The following is a 26,475-nucleotide window of genomic DNA, read 5'->3' on the forward strand; positions in this document are numbered from 1 at the left end:
CAGTATGGCTGGTGGAATTGTCATGCTGGAGGGTCAATGTCAGGATGAGCTGCAGGAAGGGACCAACATGAGGGAGGAGGATGTCTTCCCCTGTTAAGCACAGCATTGAGATTGCCTGCAGCTCAGTCCGTGATTGCTGTGACACACCAACCCCAGACCATGACGGACCCTCACCTCCAAATCGATCCCGCTCCAAGTGCAGGCCTCGGTGTAAATCTCATTCCTCTCGAACGATAACACGAATTCACCATCACCCCCGGTGAGACAAAACCGCCCACTCGTCAGTGAAGAGCACTTTTGTCAGTCCTGTCTGGTCCAGTGACGGTGGGTTTGTGCCCATAGGCGACGTTGTTGCGGTGTGTCTGGGTGAGGACCTGCCGTAATACAACAGCCTACAAGCCCTCAGCCCAGCCTCTCTCAGCCTATTGCGGACAGCCTGAGCACTGATGGAGGGGATTGTGCATTCCTGGTGTAACTCGGGCAGTTGTTGTTACCATCCTGTACCTGTCCCGCAGGTGTGATGTTCGGATGTACCGATCCTGTGCAGGTGTTGTTACACGTGGTCTGCCACTGCGAGGACGGCTGTCAACTGTCCATCCTGTCTCCCTGTAGTGCTGTCTTAGGCGTCTCACAGTACGGACATTACAATTTACTGCCCTGGCCACATCTGCAGTCCTCATGCCTCCTTGCAGCATGCCTAAGGCACGTTCACGCAGATGAACAGGGACCCTGGGCATCTTTCTTTTGGTGATTTTCAGAGTCAGTAGAAAGGCCTCTTTAGTGTCCTAAGTTTTCATAACTGTGACCTTAATTGTAAGATGTTAGTGTTTGGAAAATTAACATTCCCAAAGTAAACGGCCTATTTCTCAGGCCCAGATGCTAGAATATGCATATAATTGACAGATTAGGATAGGAAACACTCTAAAGTTTCCAAAATATTGTCTGAGAGTATAACAGAATTGATTTTGCAGGCGAAAACCTGAGGAAATCCAACCAGGAAGTGCCTCTTATTTTGAAAAATCCCTGTTCCATTGCCTGCCTTTCCTCCATTTAAAGGGATATCAAACAGATTCCTTTTCCAATGGCTTCCACAGAGTGTGAATAGTCTTTAGACATAGTTTCAAGCTTTTATTCTGAAAAATGAGCGAGATTTACCAAATCGGGTCAGTGGACTGCCAGATGTTCTTCGATTAGTTCATGCGCACGAAGGTGGGAACTCGACATTTTCTTTATCTTTTGTATTGAATAGTTTACCATCCGGCTGAAATATTATCAATTATTTATGTTAAAAACAACCTGAGGATTGATTATAAAAAAAACGTTTGACATGTTTCTACGAACTTTACGGATACTATTTGGAATTTTCGTCTGCCCTTCATGACCGCTCGAGCGTGTGGATTTCTGAACATATTGCGCCAACCAAATTGAGGTTTTTGGATATAAAAATAATCTTTATCGAACAAAAGGAACATTTATTGTGTAACTGGGAGTCTCGTGAGTGCAAACATCCGAAGATCATCAAAGGTAAGCGATTCATTTTATAGCTTTTCTGACTTTCGTGACCAATCTACATTGCTGCTAGCTGTTTGTAATGTTTTGTCTAGTGATCGATAAACTCACACAAACGCTTGGATTGCTTTCGCTGTAAAACATATTTTCAAAATCTGACAMGACAGGTGGATTAACAACAAGCTAAACTGTGTTTTGGTATATTGCACTTGTGATTTCATGAAATTAAATATATTTTAAACATTTTCTTGAATTTGGCGCTCTTCAATTCAGCGGATGTTTACGAAAATGATCCCGCTGAAGGAATCTTTGCGCCAAGAGCCACCGTTCCACAGGTGCATGTTCATTAATTGTTTATGGGAAACAGTGTTTAAACCCTTTACAATGAAGATCTGTGAAGTTATTTGGATTTTTACAAATTATCTTTGAGAGACAGGGTCCTGAAAAAGGAACATTTCTTTTTTTTCTGAGTTTGTATAAACCAGTTTAAAACCTTTAGGTTTACCAAACGTTTTAGTGATTATCAATTAAGAAACTAAATTTGCTTCTCTGCATCTCAAATCAAAACGTATGTCACATGCGCTGAATACAACAGGTGTCGACCTTACTGTGAAATGCTTACTTAAAAGCCCTTAACCTCTCTGGGATATGTGGGACGCGTCCCACTTGGCCAATAGCCAGGGAAAATGTAGAGCGCCAAATTCAAAAAAATTATATAAAATCAAACTTTCATTAAATCACACATGTAAGATACCAAATTAAAGCTACACTCGTTGTGAATCCAGCCAACATGTCAGATTTCAAAAAGGCTTTTTGGCGAAAGCATAAGATGCTATTATCTGATGATAGCACAACAGTAAACAAAGAGAGTGTAGCATATTTCAACCCTGCAGGCGCAACACAAAACACAGAAATAAAATATAAATCATGCCTTACCTTTGACGAGCTTCTTTTGTTGGCACTCCAATATGTCCCATAAACATCACAAATGGTCCTTTTGTTCGACTAATTCCGTCCATATATATCCAAATTGTCCATTTATTTGGCGCGTTTGATCCAGAAAAAAACAGCTTCCAATTTGGGCAACGTCACTACAAAATATCTAAAAAATTACCTGTAAACTTTGCCAAAACATTTCAAACTACTTTTGTAATACAACTTTAGGTATTTTTAAACGTTAATAATCGATCAAATTGAAGACGGGTCTATCTGTTTTCAATACAGGAGGACAACGAACTAACGCTACTTTTCTAGTCTTGTGCAATTCTCAAACAGTACACATAATGTTACACTGATTCCAGATGGCCGTACTTCTTCATTGCACAAAGGAATAACCTCAACCAATTTCCAACGACTGGTGACATCCAGTGGAAGCGGTAGGAACTGCAAACAGGTTGATTAGAAATCTAGTATCCCAATGAAACCTCATTGAACAGACAGTGACCTAAAAAAAAAAAATCTGAATGGTTAGTCCTCTGGGGATTTTGCCTGCTACATAAGTTATGTTATACTCACATACATGATTCAAACAGTTTTAGAAACTTCAGAGTGTTKTCTATCCAAATTTACTAATAATATGCATGTCTTATATTCTGGGGATGAGTAGAAGGAAGTTAAAATTGGGCACGCTATTTATCCACAAGTGAAAATGCTGCCCCTTATCCTAGAGAAGTTAACCAACAATGCAGTTTTAAGAAGATACCTAAAAAAAGTAAGAGATAAGAAAAACAAATAATTAAAGAGCAACAGTAAATAACAATAGCGGGGCTATGTACGGGGGTACCAGTTCAGAGTCAATGTGTCAATGAGCGGGGGCACCAGTGTCGAGGTAGCTGAGGTAATTATGTACATGCAGGTAGGGTTATTAAAGTGGCTATGCATAGATGATAACAGATTGTAGCAGCAGCGTGGGGTGGGTGCAAATAGTCTGGGTAGCCATGTGATTAGATGTTCAGGAGTCTTATGGCTTGGGGGTAGGAGCTGTTTCGAAGCCTCTTGGACCTAGACTTGGAGGTCCGGTACCACTTGCTTGTGCGGTAGCAGAGAGAGCAGTCTATGACTAGGGTGGCTGGAGTCTTTGAAAATGTTTAGGACCTTCCTCTGACACCGCCTGGTGTGGAGGTCCTGGACGGCAAGAAGCTTGGCCCCGGTGATGTACTGGTCTGATAGTTAGACGAGCTAGCTACTCTAAGATCGATAGCTTTAAATGGATTCTTGGTAGCTAGTTTGGGAACCTATCTGGGCTAGCTAAAGCCAACTTCAGGAAATGTCTAGGTGACTAGTAGTATTACAGAGAAACAACAAAAAAGTTACTTTTAAAGAAAGAAAAATGTACAGGACAAATCTGAGGAGGTATGTGCCCCTGTGCCCCCTATGGGCATGACGCCTGTTTCTAGATGAAACACTGATTATGTTTGGTGAAAAAGTGACTGTAAGATTTTGTGTAGTCATTAGTCCTTTGAAAATGTGTTTAGAGTTTTAAAACAATTGCCTTTTTGATGATCTGTTTTGAGTTTTGTACTAAGAGTTGTGAAAATTGCACCAAAGCAAAAACAAATGTTTTTAAACATGCCACTCCTTTACTCTCAACTGAGACTGTGTGTTCTTAATCTCCAGTCCTTGCTCAGTACCATTGGAAACAATCATAATGTGTGTGTGAGTGAGTGAGTGAGTGAGCTAATGGAGCAACCAGATGTTTAGAGCTAGGTTTAGGGTTTGTAGATCGATAGTTGATATGCTACTGATAGTGTATCTGTAGACTATAGTTTTTATCATACCCATGGTGGTAAATGGCAACGGCATTACATTGATACATATAAACACTGCACGTGCCAATCCTGGTAGATGTCAGATAAACAGTGCCTTCAGAAAGAATTCACACCCCTTGATTCCAAATGTTGTTGTGTTACAGCCTGAATTTAAAATGGATTAAATTGAAAGTGTGTGTCAGTGACCTACACACAATTCCTCATAATGTCAAAGTGGAATTTTCACAAATTCATTTAAAATGAAAAGCTGAAATGTCTTGAGTCAATAAGTATTTAACCCCTTTGTTATGGCAAGCCTAAATAAGTTAAGAAATTTGCTTCACCATGAGGTCAATGGTTACATATATTCATGGCAGTGATAGGAGAAGAACTGAGGATGGATCAACAACATTGTAGTTACTCCACAATACTAACCTAAATGAAGGAAGCCTGTACAGAATATACACTGGAGTTGCTTACCAAGACGACATTGAATGTTCCTGAGTGGCCTAGTTATAGTTTTGACTTAAATTGGCTTGAAAATCTTTGACAAGACTTAAAGATTTACATTTACATTTTACATTTTAGTCATTTAGCAGACGCTCTTATCCAGAGCGACTTACAGTAGAGTGCATACATTTTTACATACTGAGACAAGGATATCCCTACCGGCCAAGAGCAGATGCTCTTATCCAGAGCGACTTACAGTAGAGTGCATACATTTTTATTTTATTTTATTTTTTATTTTATTTATTACATTTTTACATACTGAGACAAGGATATCCCTACCGGCCAAACCCTCCGTACCGGCCAAACCCTCCCTAACCCGGACGACGCAATGCCAATTGTGCGTCGCCCCACGGATCTCCCGGTTGCGGCCGGCTGCGACAGAGCCTGGGCGCGAACCCAGAGACTCTGGTGGCGCAGCTAGCACTGCGATGCAGTGCCCTAGACCACTGCGCCACCCGGGAGACCATCCCGGGTTCCTTCCCCCATGGGAGAACCCTTTTTGGTTCCAGGTAGAACCCGTTTTGGTTCCAGGTGGGACCCCTTTTGGAACCCTTTTTCCAAAGAGTGTATTATGTTTCCATAGCACCTTCACCTTCATTTCTAAGAGTGTTGAGTGTGAGACAGTGCCATCATAATATAGCTTTTGAAAGTAAATAAGCATGTGTGTCATCAGTTACAGAGTTAATACTATAACAGAGTAAGGAGCAAGGACCCGGAATGCGATTTAATGCCTTCCCTCAGGGTTTCCCAATGTCGGTGCTGGGGCCCTCCCTGGGTGCACGTTTTTTTTTTCTTCCCCCCAGCACTACACATCTGATTCAAACAATCAAAGCTTGACAATAAGTTGGTTATTTGAATCAGCTGTGCAGTGCTAGGGGGAAAAAACAAAACGTGCACCCAGATGGGGGGGGGGGCAGAACAGACCTTGGGAAACCCTGCCTTATCTATGGAAAAATAACACTGCTATTTTGAATGAACACGCGGATCATTCCACATCACCATTTCCTTGCCAAGGACTCTTCCCTGGCCCCAATAACAAGAGAGCAGTCCGACATCACTTTTATGACTATCAATGATCATCAACGAACTTGACAGAGCTTGAAGAATAAAAAAAATATTTTGGGGCAAATATTGTACAATCCAGGTGTGTAAAGCTCTTAGAGACTTACTTAGAAAGACCCACAGCTGTAATCGCTGCTGAAGGTGAGTCTGGCATGTATTGACTGAAGGGTGTGACTACTTATGTAAATGAGATATTTCTGTATTTCATTTTCAATACATTTGCAAATATTTCCAAAAACATGTTTTCACTTTGTCATTATATGAAGATGAGTGAGAAAAATGCACTGTACCTGATCACTCACTCCCTCACTCACTCCCTCTTTTCTTTCTCTTTATAAAGGCCCCAATCTGTGATAAATGTACTGTATATTTTATTATTAAGGAGTGGGCCTTTAATGCTGTGAGGTGTTTATTAATACACATGGCAGTCAGACACCAAAACACATAAACAAACATTACATGTAGGCCTAAATAGTGGAAGTGGATGGGAGATAAAGGTGATTTTCATAATATTTTTTATGTATATTCTTTTTCTTGGTTAATTTTCTATATTTCATATGTTTTCTTCCGGTCTGGCCTGTGAGCAGGAAGTTTGCATTTAGTTTGCATTTGCATCATATTTTACATTGGGAAAGTATATGCCAAGGGTTCCATAAAAGACAGAAATGTAAACCTCGCTTCTAAAGACTAAAGAGAGCGAGAGTAAAGAGAGAGGGAGAGAGAGCGTTACAGAGAGAGAGAGAGGACAGACATCAATTCTCTCTCTGAAGCACAGAGGAAATATATGACTTATGCTGTTTGCATCTGGTTTAGTGGAAGGAAGGCCTTTGGGTTAGCATTGTCGGGATGAAGGATGTTGCCAGATCTGTAACTAAACTCTGAATGGTCAATAAACAGGCCGCTTTAATATTTTATAGTTTAAAGAAGACATTAGCATAAATATTACTAGAGGGTCAGCATTTTGAAGTATTGTTGTTGTGAAGAAGCCACATTTTTATCCTCATTCAAACAAAGCATGCATCAAGGAGGATTTGAAATGTACACATTGAGACAGCCAACTATCTTGCTTTTGAAACTGACGCACTTCTTTCTCTATTCACTTTGTTTTAGCTGAGGAAGAGTAAGTTCGCAAACACGAGACAGGCCTGCGCCACGCTGATAATTCGACGGCTGTCGCATTTTTCATTTGATATAGCGTGGGCAGAGGAAGTGCTATCGGCTAACACGCGTCCTGCAACTGTCCCTTGGCATTTCATCCTATAATTAACTAGACTTATCTAGATCTACAGACATCGCTGTAAGTATAAGCTGCAGGGATCTGTGAGTCGGGCGATATCCGCAAGCAAAATGGTGTGATAGACTATTTATGGATAAGATTTACTCATGTGCCATGTGAAGAACGATGTGAGAAGTGGCTACAGATAGCATGGGAACCCTGCACTGCATGTGAATGTAGTTGGGGTGGTTTTGTGAACCACAATTGTGTTATGACCTTGCCTGAGCTAGAATATTTACATTTAATCTTAATTGGCTAACAGTACTGACATGCAGGTCACAGATTTGAACCCCAGTTGGCACATGGAAATGCAGTAATATACAATAGCTATTGTACTGATTTTTGTTGTTTATCAATAAGTACAAATGAAGTTCACACCTGGCAGCAACATAAAAAAATTTAAGAAACTTTTTTTTTGAACTATTAACCATCATATAACACAATTACAGTATATTTGTTGTGACAAGCCGTGACCAATCAGCTGTTGGCGTCTGTCTACATGAAGAGTAGCAGTCCCTTGCTAAGCCTCGTTGCTAAGCCTCATCGATACACAAAGTGTCACACAACGATACAGTAAAGCGTGCTCTTAGGTTGCAGCAATGTTACAAAGCCTGACAAATCTCCCGCACAAGAGTTACCTGCCCTGTCTTATTTTGCACTTCAACGATGGCAGTTTCTTTATTCCACTGCCTCCCCCCTCTCCCTAGCTTCACTTACACGCTTCATTGAGTCAAGAGCTTTTATGGTGGGTGGTTAAAAGATTAACTGAGCGCTGACACTAATTATATTGAGAGAAAGTGGTGGGTAGTCGATCACGGGTAGTTGGGGAGATGGGTGATGATAATGATTGGTGAATGAATTCAGGAAAGACTTGAATTAAAAGGTTGCGGCTAGGTTATGCAGGGGGTCTTGTAGGAACCTGGAGTTAAGCACCTGTACAGTGTGGAGGTACTATTGAGAGGTCTAGGTGGCCCAACAGCCCAAGGCAGTCCGTTGATTCACATGGGAAGTTTCGTGGAGAGATAGGAAGGAAGCAACTGTTGCTTTTCTAGGGTTATATGACCCGCAGCAGTCACTGATGGTAGTATCGCGTAAAGCTTGTTAGTGTGGCTGTACCTGATTTTAAATTGAATCCGAGGAGAGCGGAAGAGACAGAAAAATAGATTAACTGTGGTGGACCCTCTGTTATATTACACATTTTTCGACGTAGTAATATTGCAAAAAAAATGATCAATGGCTCATTCCAGAGAAGACAAGCTCCCGCATTATGACATTGGCCAGTATAGAAATTTGACATCTATGAAAGATGTGTTCGCGATCTAAAAACAATCTTCCTATTAATTTCCAGTGAGAGCAGCTTTATCACAATGCTACGTCATACTGGCTGTATTTCTGCTTGCATGAATGGCAAGAGCTCATGATACACATGAAAACATGAAATGACACCAGGAATTGATAGAACATCGCTCAGAGATGCCCCAAAACTATATAACATTCAAAATTGGTAAATCTTTCCTTTAAGTCCTCTCTCTCCTCCACTCTCTGCAACTCTCTGTCTCCTACACCATTTTTTGCTCTTGCAAACTCTCACTCTTTCCGTCTCTTTTACTGTTTCCTTTTTGTCTCTCGATCTTTCTCTCTCCCTCATTCATGCTCTCTCTCCCCCTCTCCTACCTGTTCTTTCCCGTTAACAAACCAAGCTTTCCAAAGGCCCTGGCTGTGACTCGCACCTTTGAAGGGGGTAAAAAAGCAGCCTTCACTGGTATCGCCGAGATTTCTTTCTTCTCACATCAAGAGCGGCACTCGGCACCGGAGGCAATTCATATATTGTTTCAAAGTCTAAAGAAACACAATCATAAGCAGCACAAGAAAGTTGCACAGTATGACAGGCACACACACACACAACCTCACAGAGGAGAGAAGAGCAAGAGAGCGCGAAAGAGGTGTTCGCAAAGGAGCTGGGTTCTACTGTTGTTCTGGTGTTTCTGCATTGCATCCTGTTAGGACTACTGTATTTGATGAAACTTTAAACTGAGAGTTTAGCAGACGATAGGTCCTCGTTTGTCATTAGCGTGTATCAGTGTTTTGTTTAGTTTGTTGTGTCATCACATTCCCAGTACAAACTCAAAGACAAGTCCCTTGTAGCCTAACAATGTTCCTATCGACTTCTGATGCACTCAGTGCATTGCATACTGCTGTCCAGTGGCTCCAACCTTGCCATGGCGGGCTATGCAAATTGCTTTGGCTGTGTTTCAATCCAAAGGCAGCTAGCTGCCTGCTGCCTACCTGGCAGCATCATGTGATAACATATTCAACTGAGCGCAAGACTTTCGTTTACATTGTAGCCGCTGTAGCAGCGTGAGCAACTAGTGCTATCAATTCAGTGAACAACTATCACAAAATGGAAATTTCTGTCAACAAGTAACAGAATCGATCTCCTCCTCTGGCATATTGCTTGGTCTGCTGCTCCATCGATGGAAATATGACAGGTAAGCTTGAATGCATCATAATGGCTACATTTTTTGAGATAGCTAAAGAAGCTATTTTGCTGACTTTTTACAAATGATTAATAGCCACAATAGTGGTGTTTCACTGTGAAGCTGGTATTGCATTAAAGCTGCTATTTTCCATGTCCAATATACAGTAATTAAATAAATTCATATCAGACAGGAATATATATTCAATGAAATGAGCACAGCTTTGTAATATTATTGATGAATTTCTCTCTCCTTGCAGGGGATTGGACAGATGAACTGCTGTCACCAGATGCCCAAGCCTCAAAACCAGAAACGTTTGTCATTTTAGAATAAATGGGAACAGTTTTATTGGTTTTCCTGTATACGTGCATGAGTCCTTAAAACACTGTCCATTGTACAAAATGCCATTCCCAAGTGAGGGACATCTCAAGGAGATAAACTTCCAACATTCATAAGCTTTTTCAGTAGGTAGGTATAGGTTTTTGTTCAAGCCCTTCACTAACACCCCATTCAACTAATTGTGGTTTAAATTGAAGACTTTTTTATTTGTATTTAATTGAATTATTAACCCCTACACCACCCCCCCTCTTCAGAGAACAATTATCTTTTTTTTTTTTTTTTCTTTAAGCAATGGCTTGTTTCTGGCCACTCTTCCGTAAAGCCCAGCTCTGTGGAGTGTATGGCTTAAAGTGGTCCTATGGACAGATACTCCAATCTCCGCTGTGGAGCTTTGCAGCTTCTTCAGGGTTATCTTTGGTTTCTTTGTTGCCTCTCTGAATAATGCCCTCCTTGCCTGGTCTGTGAGTTTCGGTGGGCAGCCCTCTCTTGGCAAGTTTGTTGTGGTGCCATATTCTTTCCATTTTTAAATAATGGATTTAATGGTGCTCCGTGGGATGTTCAAAATTTGGGATATTTTTTTATAACCCAAACCTGATCTGTACTTCTCCAGAACTTTGTCCCTGACCTGTTTGGAGAGCTCATTGGTCTTCATGGTGCCACTTGCTTGGTGGTGACCCTTGCTTAGTGGTGTTGCAGACTCTGGGGCCTTTCAGAACAGATGTATATATACTGAGATCATGTGACACTTTATTTAACTAATTATGTGACTTCTGAAAGTAATTGGTTGCACCAGATCTTATTTAGGGGCTTCATAGCAAAGGGGTGAATACATATGCATGCACCACTTTTCTGTTTTTTTTCCAGAATTTTTTGAAACAAGTAATTCTTTTTTCATTTCACTTCACCAATTTGGACTATTTTGTCTATGTCCATTACATGAAATCCAAATAAAATCAATTTAAATTACAGGTTGTAATGCAACAAAATATGAAAAACACCAAAGGGGATGAATACTTTTGCAAGGCACTGTATGTTATATTATACAACGGGTGGTTTGGAATTCCCATTGTTAGAGCCTCTCCTGCCCATGATATATGAGACAACATATACATGGCCACGTTCATAGAAAGTGACATTGTTACCTAGCAACTCACTACCGCTACTACCTTTAAAACTACTATTCTTAGCACCTGTAAGTCATCATGGATGATTTTAAATCACTTCTGATTTGTTTAATCCACTAACATTTGAAGAATTGTGTCAAAGAGAAGAAGAGGAGGATATGAAAGAAATGAAACAAGAAGAAGAGTAAGTGGACCAACAACCTGAGTCTGGCGTTAACGTTAGACATGCAGAAATCAGTAGCGCTGCTATAGACGACATAGAAAAGGAGAGAAATTAAAAAGCTATATCAAGTCAAACCAACTTGACAGTGAAGTGCTTTCGGGAAAGGCTGTCAGAATAGGGGATAAACATCTTATCTGGCAATTGTTTCAAAACAGGAGATGGGTAATATTCTCCGGAGTTTCAATGCCACCGCAAGGACTGCTAAAGGAGACCGATACGGAATCAGCAGCGTCGCTGGCCTAAACCGTAACTTAAATAAGCCGCCTCTGAGCCGGTCTTGGTGCCAGATGAGAGATACTGAGTTCCTGAATTCAAACAATGTCTTTGCTGGTATCATAAAACAGCTGAGGGCAGGAACAGAACCAGCCAACACCCACTATAACACAGCAGGACCTAAAAATCCTCTACAAGTCCGAAGCCTTGAGCCCTGCCACCACTGGAGGATTACTGAAAAAGGTGTGGTTTGATTTGCAGTTGCACTTTGGCCAAAGATGCTATGAAGGAAATTGCAAACTGAAGCCAGACTCCTTCGTAATAAATGAGGACAAAAATGGATTGAGATATGCAACACTGAGTTTCAATGAAGAAACCAAGAACCACAAAAGTCCAATTGAAAGCGACGGAGAGAATCGTCGCGGCTACATGTATGAGAACCTAGGGAAGGAGCTCTGCCCGGTGGCATCGCTAGAAAAATCTCTCTCTAAATTACCCGAACATGCCCCAACCTTTTATCTATACCCCAGACGAAAGCTCTCTAATAATGACAATGTGTGGTATACCATGGAGGCAATTGGACTCAACACCATTTCATAAATTCTGCCCTGTCTGTGCAAGGTATACAATTTTGTTCAAATAACCATGCTGCTGTACAGCATATTAATAGAATGAATACACTTTTCCATTTTTTTTCTGATTTTAATTTTTWATTTTTTTAAAGTATTTTTTATTTTTATTTCACTTCACCAATTTGGACAATTTTGTCTATGTCCATTACATGAAATCCAAATAAAAATCAATTTAAATGACAGGTTGTGATGCAAAAAAATTGGAAAAACACCAAGGGGGATGAATACTTTTGCAAGGCACTGTACTCCCTCTCCGGCCTCTAGGTCATCAGGCTGCTGATTGTCCCGCACACCTGTCACCATCGTCTCGCGCACCTGTGCATCATGAAACTCACCTGGACTCCATCACCTCCTTGATTATCTTCCCTATATCTGTCACTCCCCTTGGTTCTTTCCTCGGGTGTTATTGACTCTGTTTCATGTCAGAGCGTTGTTTGTGTGTGGTGTTTATTGTTTTGTTTATTTATTAAAACACTCACTCCCTGTACTTCTTTACCAACTGTCAGCGCACTCCTTACAGTATGCAGCTGATCTTATTAGTAGTCTACAGTTGATCAGACTGATTATTTTTTATTGTTTACATTCCATACAGCATGTCAGATTTCTAATGTTTAGGTGTAGCCTAGGCTGCTGCAACAATTCATGAGTTTTTGCATGTGTCTGTCCTGAGTGTTATCTTTGCTAAATAAATACCGGAGGAAAGTGGAAAACCTACTTCAGCGCACGTGAAAAAATTTGCTGCATCAACCTCTCTCTTTAATCGTTTAATGGATGATGCGATGGAAGCTATCAAATCGTTCGGAATTGACAGTCGAAAGTTCGATATGTTCAGCAAGTAAAGCATCCTAACGTGCAATTGTTTCTGCAAGCTCCTTGTAGTTGCCCCTGTCGGCGGAACTTTCCCTCTCGTTGTATCCTCTAAAAGCAAATTATTGCATACCCAAAAATGCAATGGTCTTAATCAGCTGCTTGAGGACATCCCTGTTTCTTCTTAGTTTCTCGTTGTGTTCCGCAGTTTGAATACGCAGACCTTCGTCCTAATCGATGCAGCTTTTTCCTTGTTGCTTGAATCTGATGTGAGCATTTATATGCACCCTGCTTTTGTTTTGCCACTTCAACGATCAATGTTCTTCAGGTCACTGTACCCACCTTTCAACCAAGGCTCAGACTTTCCAAAAAGCAGGCAAGGCCAGCAAAACAGGCGGCTTGATTTGAATGTACCTTACAATGCAACTGCAATGATGTGATGGATGTTCTTCTTCTTTGTTTTTATGTTTTATTATCTCACTGTCATTCTGTGTGCAACCGTGTTGGATCTTGCCAAAACATCTTGTCTAAAGAGGACCACAAGGGACCAGACTTTATTGTGTGTTATTATATTTTACTCATGTGCATGTGTGGCTTTTCAAGTTTTATGTGTGCTTGTTTTTTTTAAATGGTTGAATTAATAAACTAAACGCTGCTCATATTCAAGAAACAAGTAAGCCCAAGCCTTAATCCTTAGGGCCAAAAACAACCTGTGCTCTGAAGAAGAACTCCATTTTTTGATGTGCTCCTCCCAGGGCCAGTCACCACACTTGATCTCTCCTGCTCTCCAAATGTGGTTCTGCCCTGCTTGTGGGTAGGATGAATGTAATCCCCATAGCAACAAGGCCTCTGTTCCTCTAACACTAAGGTTACGGCGGATAGGAACCAGTGAGAGAGATGGATCAGACCCTGAGGAGTTGGGGGTCAAAGGCTGGGTGATTCACACCAAGCAGCATCAAGTGGTTCAGATTCCATGTCCACACTTGCATACAACATAACATGTATTAATGTAGTGGGCATGCATTCTAAATAGTATGGTCATTGGAACATAGCTAGAGTCTCCAAGTCGGTGTACTGCTGCCATTCAAGCCTCGTCCTGTTTTAACCCCTAGTGCTGATTTGTAAAACACACACACAGGGGTGATTTACTGTATCTATGCAAACATAGGGAGAGGTTATATGTATGGTGGCCACAACCACTGAAAATGCCTAAGGTGAAAAGACCACATATAAAGATTTGACGATGAATATCTGCAATTTGCAAAACAGGCTTTTTCCCAATTTATGTGCAAATGATTCCGCATTTGATCGACGGAGCCACTATTCGCTCTGTGCATCTGCGGACCTTAAGAATGAATTGGTCTCACCTGAGTCATTTTGGAAAATGGGGAGAGATTTATTCATTTACATGAATTACCATCAGCCAGTGTGAGTCAAAGAGGGAGAAATGATACTAAGTGCCTGTTGATAGCCTGAGGATGAAAGTAACACAGCTGTCTGATGTAATGCTATCTTCTCAGCTATGAGTTACTTTGTGAAATACACTTCTCCAATTCTTCCAGTAGATATTGACAAGAACAGCCTGGCACACACAAGCAAGACTCTTTTGGAGAGATTATAGATTTTTCTTTTTGCAGTAGGTGGATTTTTTGGGGGGAAGGACCAGTGGACAGCGGAACTGCCTAACAAGAACTCTCACTATTCTCTTCCTCTTGTCATTACTTGTATTATTCACTGTTAGACCAGCACAAGAATGAGAAGTTAAATCTGGAGCCCGCACAGGCTATTGGCACTGATGTTCCTGTCTATATTGAATATACCTCAATATACAGTACCAGTCAAAAGTTTGGACATACCTACTTATTCCAGGGTTTTTATTTAGTTTTACTATTTTCTACATTGTAGAATAATAGTGTAGACATCTAAACTATGAAATAACACATATGGAATCATGTAGTAACCAAAAAAGTGTTACACAAATCAAAATACATTTTATATTTGAGATTCTTCAAAGTAGCAACCTTTTGCCTTGATATCAGCTTTGCACACTCTTGGCATTCTCTCAACCAGCTTCAAGAGATAGTCACCTGGAATGCATTTCAATTAACAGGTGTACCTTGTTAAGTTTATTTGTGTAATTCATTTTTAATGCGTTTGAGCTAATCAGTAGGGGTGGTGTACAGAAGATAGCCCTATTTAGTAAAAGACCAAGTCCATATTATGGCAAGAACAGCTCAAATAATCAAAGATAAACGACAGTCCATCATTATTTTAAGACATGAAGGTCAGTCAATCTGAAAATGTCAAGAACTTTGAAAGTTTCTTTAAGTGCAGTCGCAAAAACCATCAAGCGCTATGATGAAACTGGCTCTTATGAGGACCGCCACAGGAAAGGAAGACCCATAGTTACCTCTGCTGCAGAGGATACGTTTATTAGGGTTAACTGCACCTGAGATTGCAGTCCAAATAAATGTTTCACAGAGATCAAGTAACAGACACATCTCAACATCAACTATTCAGAGGAGACTGTGTGAATCAAGCTTTCATGGTTGAATTGCTGCAAAGAAACCACCACTAAAGGACACCAATAATAATAAGAAACTTGCTTGGGCCAAGAAACACGAGCAATGGACATTAGACCGGTGTAAATCTGTCCTTTGGTCTAATGAGTCTAATTTAGAGATTTTTTTTCCAACAGCCTTGTCTTTGTGAGACGCAGAGTAGGTGAACGGGTGATCCCCGTATGTGTGGTTCCCACCGTAAAGCATGGATGAGGAGGTGTGATGGTGTGGGGGTGCTTTGCTGGTGACACTGTCAGTGATTTATTTATAATTCAAGGCACACTTAACCAGCATGGCTACCACAGCATTCTGCAGCGATACGCCATCCCATCTGGTTTGCACTTAGTGGGACTATCATTTGTTTTTCAACAGGACAATGACCCAACACACCTCCAGGCTGTGTAAGGGCTATTTGACCAAGGAGAGTGGATGGAGTGTTACATCAGATCGTCTCATCTCCACAATCACCCGACCTCAACCCAATTGTGATGGTTTGGGATGAGTTGGACTGCAGAGTGAAAGAAAACCAGCCAACAAGTGCTCAGCATATGTGGGAACTCCTTGAAGACTGTTGGAAAAGCATTCCTCATGAAGCTGGATGAGAGAATGCCAAGAGTGTGCTAAGCTGTTATCAAGGCAAAGGGTGGCTAGTTTGAAGAATCTCAAATATAACATATATTTTGATTTGTTTAACCCTTTAAAATTATTATTATTATTATTGTGTTATTTCATAGATTTGATGTTTTCAATATAAAAAAATATATATACCTTGAATAAGTCGGTGTGTCCAAACTTTTGACTGGTACTGTACCTCAAGTTCCTGTCCTTTTGACTCCCAGTAGTACACCCTCCACATCAACAGGTGCGTCTAAAGAAGAGCAGGTGCTTTAGCTCATTCTGGGGTCAAACAATTTGACCCAGCCAACTGCCCACCCAGTTTATTTCCCATCACCTTCCCTCTCTTTCCCACACTCTCTTTCTTTAGTAATGGCACTCTCGATTGCTCTGCACAATTACACTGTCTGCTCCGGCTCCAATTGAGCTCCAGCTCGGTCACAAAGAGGGGTGCGGAACTGGGCAAGGCGGCCCCATCTCCCCCCTCGCTATCCTGGCTGGCGATATTTTGAGAGGGGAAGGCTGCCACCTCTCTTCTCTTGCTATCCGGGCATGTGATGTTCTGAGTGGTGGGGGCGGTACTGGCCAATACGTCCAACTCTCTCCCCCTCACTTTCCAGGCTTGTTATATTCTGCAGCAGCCAGTCAGTCCATCACACTGGCATTTAGCGCTGGGTTGATGTACACTAATAGGGACTTGGCTGCCGCCTTATCAGTCCAGGGAGGACCTGGGTCAGCCGAAACGAGAGTGTACATCTACATACCTGACAGTGAGGTTTTTATGATGGCACAGCTTTTAATGTTAGATAGATGCATGATCTGAGTTTCTGTGAAGAGATGATATAAAAAGGTATTTAGGGTGGTTATATTGGCTGTACAGTACTCAGATGTTTTATAGCGTAGACATTTTATAGCTGTGGTCTGTTGTGTTTCACAGTAGCTGCCAATGTAATCACCATGTAAATAGGTTTGAGTGGGGACCAGATTTTAAAAAAAGTCACTTGTTTTGGTTATCCGGGTATTGCTAAAACACTAAGTGATTACATTGAGTACATTTTTTGTTCAAACTTTCACATTTGTAGAGATAATACGAAACATAATTAGTTCATGGAATGCCTGGAATTAAATCGCAAAAGCATGGAAATTAATCAAAGAATGAATAGATATGTGATAAATTTGGGGAATGCATGCCATTTCATGACCTCAGAGGATTAAATGTTAACGCATTACCTCGACATGTAATCTGATTTTATGTATGTATGTTGGTGGCTTATTTCAAAAGCATTTTATCTCTTTTACTTTCCCATTTTCGAACAGCATGGAGCCAACTTTTTATCTACCTCAAGTGTCAAAGGAAAATAGGGCGCAAACCGTTTTCTGTCAGAGGGTTATTTTCTCTCAATCACTCTCTCACACTCTCAATCTACCTATTATGCTTTTATATCCATCTCTATCCATCCATCTTCATGCCTCAAATGATCTCTATATCTCGGTCTTATCGTCTTTCTCTCTGTCTGCGTTTGTGATTCCTTCTCACAGTCGGTATCATGCTGAGCCTCTTGATCCCCTATTAACCATCCAGAGCTAATTCTCACTCTCTTTTTCACTCTCTCTCCATTTTAGTAAATGGAAAAATTAGCAGATTTTTATTTCATACATTACAAGTATGCACTATAGTGAAAATACGCCTGCTAAATCATTTAATTTGTTACCGTTTTTTAAAAATAAAACAGCATTTTCCCTTACCCTCCAAGATTGTGAAATCTTCTCCCCAAGTTTCCTCTGCCTTTGCAGTTTCATACATTTCTCACAAAGCCTCTCACCATTCTGCTCTCTCACCCCACCCCTCCTTTCTAAATCTGGGTGTTTATAAAACGGGTTGGTTGGATCCTGGATGCTAATTGGTTGATATGCAGAAGTTGTGGGACAACAACTCCCGCAAAAAACCATGACATATTCATCTCGTAATTCCACTGTACCGCAACCCAGTCAGGAAATTCATAAACTTCATCTCCCTATGGAAAAAAAGTGTCTACACAGTATTTTTCCATGCCACTATTTGGTTTGCAACAGTTGGGAGTTGTTAAAACCTACCTGTCTGTCTCTACGACCTGTGCAACAACGTATCATTTTACAATTGCAATCTCCCTTGCCAGTAGGCTACCTAGCCCAAGAATGAGCCTGAAACTAATAATTCACCATGGAAACCGAAAACACTCAGAATTCCATTCGTTCATTAACCAGCACAGTGCGGCCTATGTAGGCCTATTGGATATTTATTAAATCATTATTGATTGAAATTATTCTCTCTCATCATCATTGAATCTCTGCTAGCTAGCTACATGCCAATGATTTGTTTAGCATAGCAACGTTGAATGAATATAATGAACGACTGGGTCAAAACATGACAAAAGAACTAATGACCAGCCAGCTTGGGTAGCAACTTCAGAATGCAAAAACAAATGTACTTGTTAAAATACTGTTTTTGATAATAGAATGTAATTAATATTTATATAAATATGTTTGCAACCGTTTTATAAAAGCAATAATGCCCTCAAACCCGGGAACAGTCGCATGACAACTCCCTCCAAGAGCTTCACCTCTGGCGTCAGAACAGCCCTTGTCGGGAGTTGTCACACGATAATTCTCAGGTTCTCAGGCATTATTGCTTAAGTATATTGGAGGTGGGTTGGGCTGTCAAGTCAGTTTTCATCCACCTGCTTGCTGGAGGACAGAAGTCCCCACTTGGGAGAAAGATTTCCAGAAGGATAAGGAATAACTGTTTAAATGTAAACTGTTTATTTATTCATCAAAATATGTTAAAATGTTCAACAAATTACATTCATATGAATTTTGAATTCAACATTTAAGTCAATGGTGTCGTGTCTTTACTATCATTAAATGAAGACTTTTAGTTTTTATCAAAGATTCTCTGTAATTAGTATTACGGGATTAAACTGATTAATCATGTAACTGTAATTAACTAGGAAGTCGGGGCACCAAAGAAAATATTCAGATTACAAAGTTATAATTTTCCTAATATAATTTTTCATATATTTTATATCTGATCAATTAGTCTTCGAATTAGTGAATTATTTACTTTACCTCACGTTAGTCTCATTCAAAACGTCGTAAATTGTTGGTTATCTGCACGAACCCAGTCTTCACTATGAGTCATCCATACATCAATTTTCTTAAATCATTTATTTACTAACTAAGTAATTCACAGAAATGCATGAACAAACAAAGTAAATTTGGTTACAAGAAATGATAGGGGAATGTGCCCTAGTGGGCTAAATTGGCATGGCGGCTTGTTATACAAAAGGGGAGTGGGGGTCAGAAGAGAAGTCACTACAGAGTTGATAATTATAACAATTGAAATGCTAATCCTTTGGACATGAACGATCACTAATTCGGGAACAATTGCAATCAATATATATATATTTACGCTCAGTGTGTCGTCGGGATCTCTGCTGAAAAGTTAGTTTCTGTTGGAGAGTTTCCGTCCTCTCTCTCTCTCTGTCGTGGTTAGCGTGGATTGTTCAGAGTGACATTCATTCATGTCGTTATGGATAGGGGTTTCGGCGGTTTTCGTTCTTCGCATTTAATGATACCGAATTCCTAGCTGCAGACTAGTAATTAATATCAAAGACTTGTTCTTATTCTGTCGGTATCGATAGTCTAAGAGTTTAACCACGTGGGATGGTTAAAAGATTCAGCAGTCTGGTCTAAAACCTTGGCCCTCTCGTTATCAAGGTAAGCTGGTCTGCAACCTTTGTCCTCTCGTGATTGAGAGAAACATGGTCTGGTGATAGAAAACCCGATTGGGGGTTTTATTCGGAAGGGCAGAAAAGGCCTGTCCCAGGATGCCCGACCCTAACTGGGCTCATGGGCGGTCCTCTGATTTAGTTCAATTCAAAAGGGAATTGGAGTTTCCTTCATTAACTTCTACTTGCTACGCATCCCGGATCCGGGAGCACCCCCATCAGTAAAAAAAGCTGACTAGCATAGCCTAGCATAGCGCCACAAGTAAATACTAGCATCTAAATATCATTAAATCACAAGTCCAAGACACCAGATGAAAGATACAGATCTTGTGAATCCAGCCATCATTTCTGATTTTTAAAATGTTTTACAGGGAAGACACAATATGTAAATCTATTAGCTAATCACGATAGCAAAAGACACAACTTTTTTTTCTCCACCATTTTTTTCCTGCATAGGTAGCTATCACAATTTCGACCAAATAAAGATATAAATAGCCACTAACCAAGAAACAACTTAATCAAATGACACGTCTGATAACATATTATTGTATAGCATATGTTTTGTTAGAAAAATTTGCATATTTCAGGTATAAATCACAGTTCTACATTGCAGCTGCAATCTGAAATAGCGTCGATGCAGGCAGATAATTACAAGAGACCAACGTCAAATACCTAATTACTCATCATAAAACATTTCTGAAAATACACAGCGTACAGCAAATGAAAGCCCAACATCTTGTGAATCCAGCCAATATGTCAGATTGTTTAAGTGTTTTACAGCGAACACACATATAGCATTATATTAGCTTACCACAATAGCCAGAAACACAACCGCATTTACCAGCAGCAAATGTTAGCGATCGTAACAATCCAGCAAAATATATATAATTGGACTAACCTTGATATACTTCATCAGATGACAGTTTTGTTCGAAAATGTGCATATTTAGCAGCACAAATCGTGGTTATACAATGTGATCAGTAGCAACAGTTCATGCATTCTGGCCGGCCATCTTGGAGAGGCACCTAATCTAATCGATAAATAATCGTAAACTTGACTAAAAAATACAGGTTGGACAGCAAATGAAAGATACATTAGTTCTTAATGCAACGCTGAGTTAGATTTTTAAAAATTAACGTTACTAGACATACAACTAGCCACAATTAATGCGGACAAATCCATTTACATTTTTCCACATAAATACGGAATAACATCATAAATAGCTCTTACTTTTGGACGAGCTTCCATCAGAATCTTGGGCAAGTTGTCCTTTGTCCAAAATAATCGTTGCTCGGTTGTAAAACGTTGTCTTCAACTTTAGAACTAGCAGCTAACAATAGCTATGTGGCGCAGACATGCCAAATCCTCAAAACGCAATACTAAGGAAATTCCGAAAATAGCAATATACTCGCATAAACTGATATAACTCAGTTAAAAATAACTTCGTTATGATGTTTCTAACAACCTATATCGAATTAAATCACAGACGGATATATCTTAGGCCTATAACGAGAGCTTTTGAGCATGCCATCCTGAGGTCCTCCATTGCGTCTTGACGAACGTCGAAAGAGCGCACCCCCCATGCCATGGCCTTTTATAAGGTCTGAGATCTACGTAGAAACTCCATTCCAATTCTCATTGGTTACTGACATCCAGGGGAAGGCGGGTGCAGTTCATGTCGACCCATAGGATACATACAGAGCTTTAAACTGATCTGAGAACAGAGCCTCGTTTTCAGACCTTCGCAGTTCCTGTCATGAATTTCGCTGCAGAAAGAGTTCTGTTTCACCCACAGACATAATTCAAACGGTTTTAGAAACTACAGATTGTTTTCTATCCAATAGTAATAATAATATGCATATTGTACGAGCAAGAATTGAGTACGAGGCCATTTGAAATGGGCACCTTTTATCCAGGCTACTCAATACTGCCGCTGCAGCCCAAAGAGGTCTGAAATCGATGCTCTGTTCTAGGGCCTGCCTATAAATGTGTTTGATATTTATTAGTATACATGCACTTCATACGCCTTCCACTAGATGTCAACAGGCAGTGAGAGAAGAAATGGAGTGTATAACATCATCTGAGGTCGAATAAAAGCTCTTGGCATGACGTGACAATTTCCTGTTTTCTGGAATGCGCGAGAAGTGACCTGGTATTGCCTTCTGTAAAGCTGTCGTTATAGACGACTAATATCTCCGGCTTTGATTTTATTTGATACATGTGACAATATCATCGTAAAGTATGTTTTTTCAATATAGTTTTATTAGATTATTGAAATTTTTTCGGGACGTTAGGCGTGTTGCTTTGTCTGCGTATGTTCAGGAAGGAGAGCATCGCGCCACTTTGCTAGCTTTCCGTGCTAATTGACTGGAGAAGAGGACATTCTAAATCCAAACAACGATTGTTCTGGACAAAGTACCCCTTGTACAACATTCTGATGGAAGATCATCAAAAGTAGGACCCATTTTATGATGCTATTTCATATATCTGTCGAACATGTTAACTAGTAGTTTGCGCCCAGATTTTGGGCACGCTCTCGCCATAACGTAAACTGCATGTCGTAATGAAGTTATTTTTAGAATTCTAACACGGCGATTGCATTAAGAACTAGTGTATCTATCATTTCCTATACAACATGTATTTTTTAGTAATGTTTATGAATAGTTATTTGGTCAGAATATGTGAGTGTCAGAAAAATATCCGGACGTTGTGGGAAAAAGATGCTACGTTAGCACAATGTATAACCACTGATTTCAGCTCTAAATATGCACATTTTCGAACAAAACATAAGTGTATGTATAACCTGATGTTATAGGACTGTCATCTGATGAAGCTTATCAAGGTTAGTCAAAAATTATATATCTTTTGCTGGTTTGTTACGATCGCTAACTTTTGCTGCTGGTAAATGGCTTGTGTTTCTGGCTATTGTGGTAAGCTAATATAATGCTATATTGTCGGAAATATTGGCTGGAATCACAAGATGCCTGTCTTTCATTTGCTGTACACCATGTATTTTTCAGAAATGTTTTATGATGAGTATTTAGGTATTTGACGTTGGTGTCTAATTACTCTGGCTGCTTCTGTGCTATTTCTGACGGTAGCTGTGATGGTAGCTGCAATGTAAAACTGATTTATAGCTCAAATATGCAAATTTTTCGAACAAAACATAGATTTATTGAATAACATGTTATAAGACTGTCATCTGATGAAGTTGTTTCTTGGTTAGTTTGGTTGGTTCTTGGTTAGTTAGGTTGGTTTTGTGCATGCTACCTGTGCTGTGAAAAATGTCTGTCCTTTTTTGTATTTGGTGGTGAGCTAACATAAATATACGTGGTGTTTTCGCTGTAAAACATTTTAAAAATCGGACGTGTTGGCTGGATTCACAAGATGTTTATCTTTCATATGCTGTATTGGACTTGTTAATGTGTGAAAGTTAAATATATTTTGAATTTCGCGCCCTGCACTTGAAGTGGCTGTTGTCATATTGTGCCCGGCTTCGGGCTTGCAGCCCAAAGAAGTTAAGACCTCTCTGACCACAGCAGCCTGGTTGTAGGAGGCAGAGAGAGGGGGATGGGGCTTGCTGTACCCAAAGAGGGCAACGTCATGACAATGGTGTTTACCAGCCTTTTGCCAAACTAGCTAATGGTAGCTAGCTAACGCGCGGGACACGATAGCTCACTAGCAGGCGATCTCGTCCTGCTTATCAGCCGTTTAGAGATGAACAACTAAACTAACTAATTATAGATTCAGCAATGTGTTCATTGTGAAGACCCAGACAGTTTTAAAATCTTTAGTTAGTAACCATGCTAGCGAGCTAAAGACTTGTAGCATTTCTTTTTAGGTGTCACGCCCTGACCTTAGAGATCCTTTTTATGTCTCTATTTTGGTTTGGTCAGGGCGTGAGTTGGGGTGGGTATTCTATGTTCTATGTTGTGTATTTCTTTACGTTTCGCCGGGTGTGGTTCTCAATCAGAGGCAGCTGTCTATCGTTGTCTCTGATTGAGAACCATACTTAGGTACCCCTTTTTTCCACCTGTCTTTGTGGGAAGTTGACATTATTTAGGGCACATAGACTTTGAGCTTCACGGTTTGTTTTTGTAAAGTTTATTGTTTTGTTCGGTGTAATTTTGATTTAATAAAGAAAAAGAACGCTCACCACGCTGCACCTTGGTCCTCTCCTTAAACGGCCGTGACATCAAGGACAAAAGAGGGCACCTGATCGTGTTTTAGCTTGCTAGCTAGCTGCATGCAGTGTCTGTTAATCTAACTTTCTCTTCTCACTTTTCCTTTCCCTATTGCAGCGGTTCCCAAACGARGGGTCGCCTGATATGAAAATGGGGTCATTGGGGATTTTCCAAATATATATATTATTTTTTAATCAAAAATATTATAATATCGTCTTTGTCTCTCATAATCATTGTCATGTGGAATCTGGTTGATTAAAAAATCAAAATGACAATTATTCATATATAAAAGTAAAAATTCAACCAGAGAGCGCCGTTAGATTGTGTGAAAAGGCCACACTTAACCGTTCCACATGAATCATTCCCAGGGTGAATGGATATGCCCACTACGCTATGAAACCACCCACTATTGCAGAGACTTTGATAATACCGTCCGCAATTGATATTGTGAAAACAATGTGTGGGGAGGCAGAGGCACAGAAATGCACATCAATACCTCTGTCAGATAACACTTTGAAACTAAGAATTGATGCTATAGCTAGCAATCAAGAGACAACTCTGACTGAACGACTCAAAAACTCTGCACCTTATGCTCTCCAAATGGACGTTAGAGCCGAGAAGCCCATGCATTGACTTTGTCGGGGGATGCTATTCACGAGAACATTTTGTTCTGTCTCACGTTTCCCGAGCATGAAACGACACAGGGGATATTCAGTGTACTGCGTGGCTATATTGACGAAAAACATCCATGGGATTGAATGGTGGGATTTTTGCACAGATGGGGCTCCATCTATCACAAGACAGTGTGTAGGTCTCTGCACTCTAGTTATGAATGATTCTCCATCTGCCATATGGACTGTCACGCCCTGACCATAGAGAGCTTTTTATTCTCTATGTTAGTTTGGTCGGGGTGTGACTAGGGTGGGTCATCTAGGTGATTGTATTTCTATGTTGGCCTGGTATGGTTCCCAATCAGAGGCAGCTGTTTATCATTGTCTCTGATTGGGGATCATATTTAGGCAGCCATTTCCCCTTTGTGGGATCTTGTTTTTGTGTAGTGCCTCTGTGCACTCCATTTCTTCACGTTTCATTTTGTTTGTTTATTGTTTTCTGGGAGTTTCATTTTAGTAAACATGTGGAACTCTACGCATGCTGCGCCTTGGTCCAATCATTCTAACGATCGTGACATGGACGCATTGTATGATACACCCACTGAGCTATAATGAATACACCGAAAGCAACTGGTGGCAAAAGAGCTGAGTGCAGAACTCGGAGATATGCAGCAGGTAACTTCAATTGTAAACTACACGAGCACGCCTGTTCACAAAACTATGTGGAGATATGGGATCAGAGCATGACAATGTTCTATTTGAGTTTGAGTTTGAGTTTATTTTTATTTTTACAGGGACAGTGCACATTAATCAACGTTTCAGTAAAAGTGCCGGTTTTAGCCAGCCGGCTAATTTTCAACCGCAGTCCCTGGGCAGGTTATTAAAAACAATTACAATATAGACAATAGCAACATAGAACAAGCAAGACATAGCAACATAGGACAAGCAAGACGTAGCATACATACAGAGCAACATAGAACAAAAAGCAGCAAGACAAAATTCATAAAAGCAACAAAGTGTTTCCACACCTTACAAGTTACAGACAACAGACATGGAAAGCGGCAACACACAGCTAGGGACCATGTTCACAAATCTGATTGACCTTTAGCCATGTCTTCAAGCATTTTGTGAARGTGTGATATGTGGTGCAGTTATGTGTGTCTGATGGCAGTGTATTCCAGACATGGGAAGCTCTCACAGAGAATGCAGATTTACTAAAGGTGCTTTTCCTTAGGGGAACTATACAGTCACCTCTCATGGCAGACMTTGTGGATCTGCTGCCATATTTCTGGGTTTTCTGTTTAACAAAAATATTGAGTGGAGGGGGAGCCAGGCCATTAAGGATCTTGAATACAAGACATGCGTCGGTGTATTGCACAAGATTTTCCCAACTCAAGAGCTCATGCTTTCTGAGGATGTGACAATGATGATGGCTATTGGGCTTCCTATCAAGCACTTTGAGAGCCTGTTTGTAGACAGACTGAATAGGTTTTAATGTTGTACAGCAAGCTTGGGCCCAACTAGTCAAGCAGTATGTTAAGTGGGGGAGTATCATAGATTTGAAGTACAGTTTTGCTACCTCTGTAGTCAAACAATTTCGTATAAATCGGAAATTAGCTAGGTTGAATTTGGTTATTTGAATTACCTTTTTCACATGCTTTTTAAAAGAGAGGTTGGAATCAAGTATGATGCCAAGGTACTTAAAATCGGATACCACCTGGAGCTTCTCCCCTGACACATAGACATCTGGCTCAGTAGCATCTGTTGCCCTCTTTGTGAAGAACATGCAAAGTTTTTTTCACATTGAGATGCAAACAC

This window comes from Salvelinus sp. IW2-2015, linkage group LG10, assembly GCF_002910315.2.
Source record: "Salvelinus sp. IW2-2015 linkage group LG10, ASM291031v2, whole genome shotgun sequence".
NCBI classification, from domain to species: Eukaryota; Metazoa; Chordata; class Actinopteri; order Salmoniformes; family Salmonidae; genus Salvelinus; species Salvelinus sp. IW2-2015.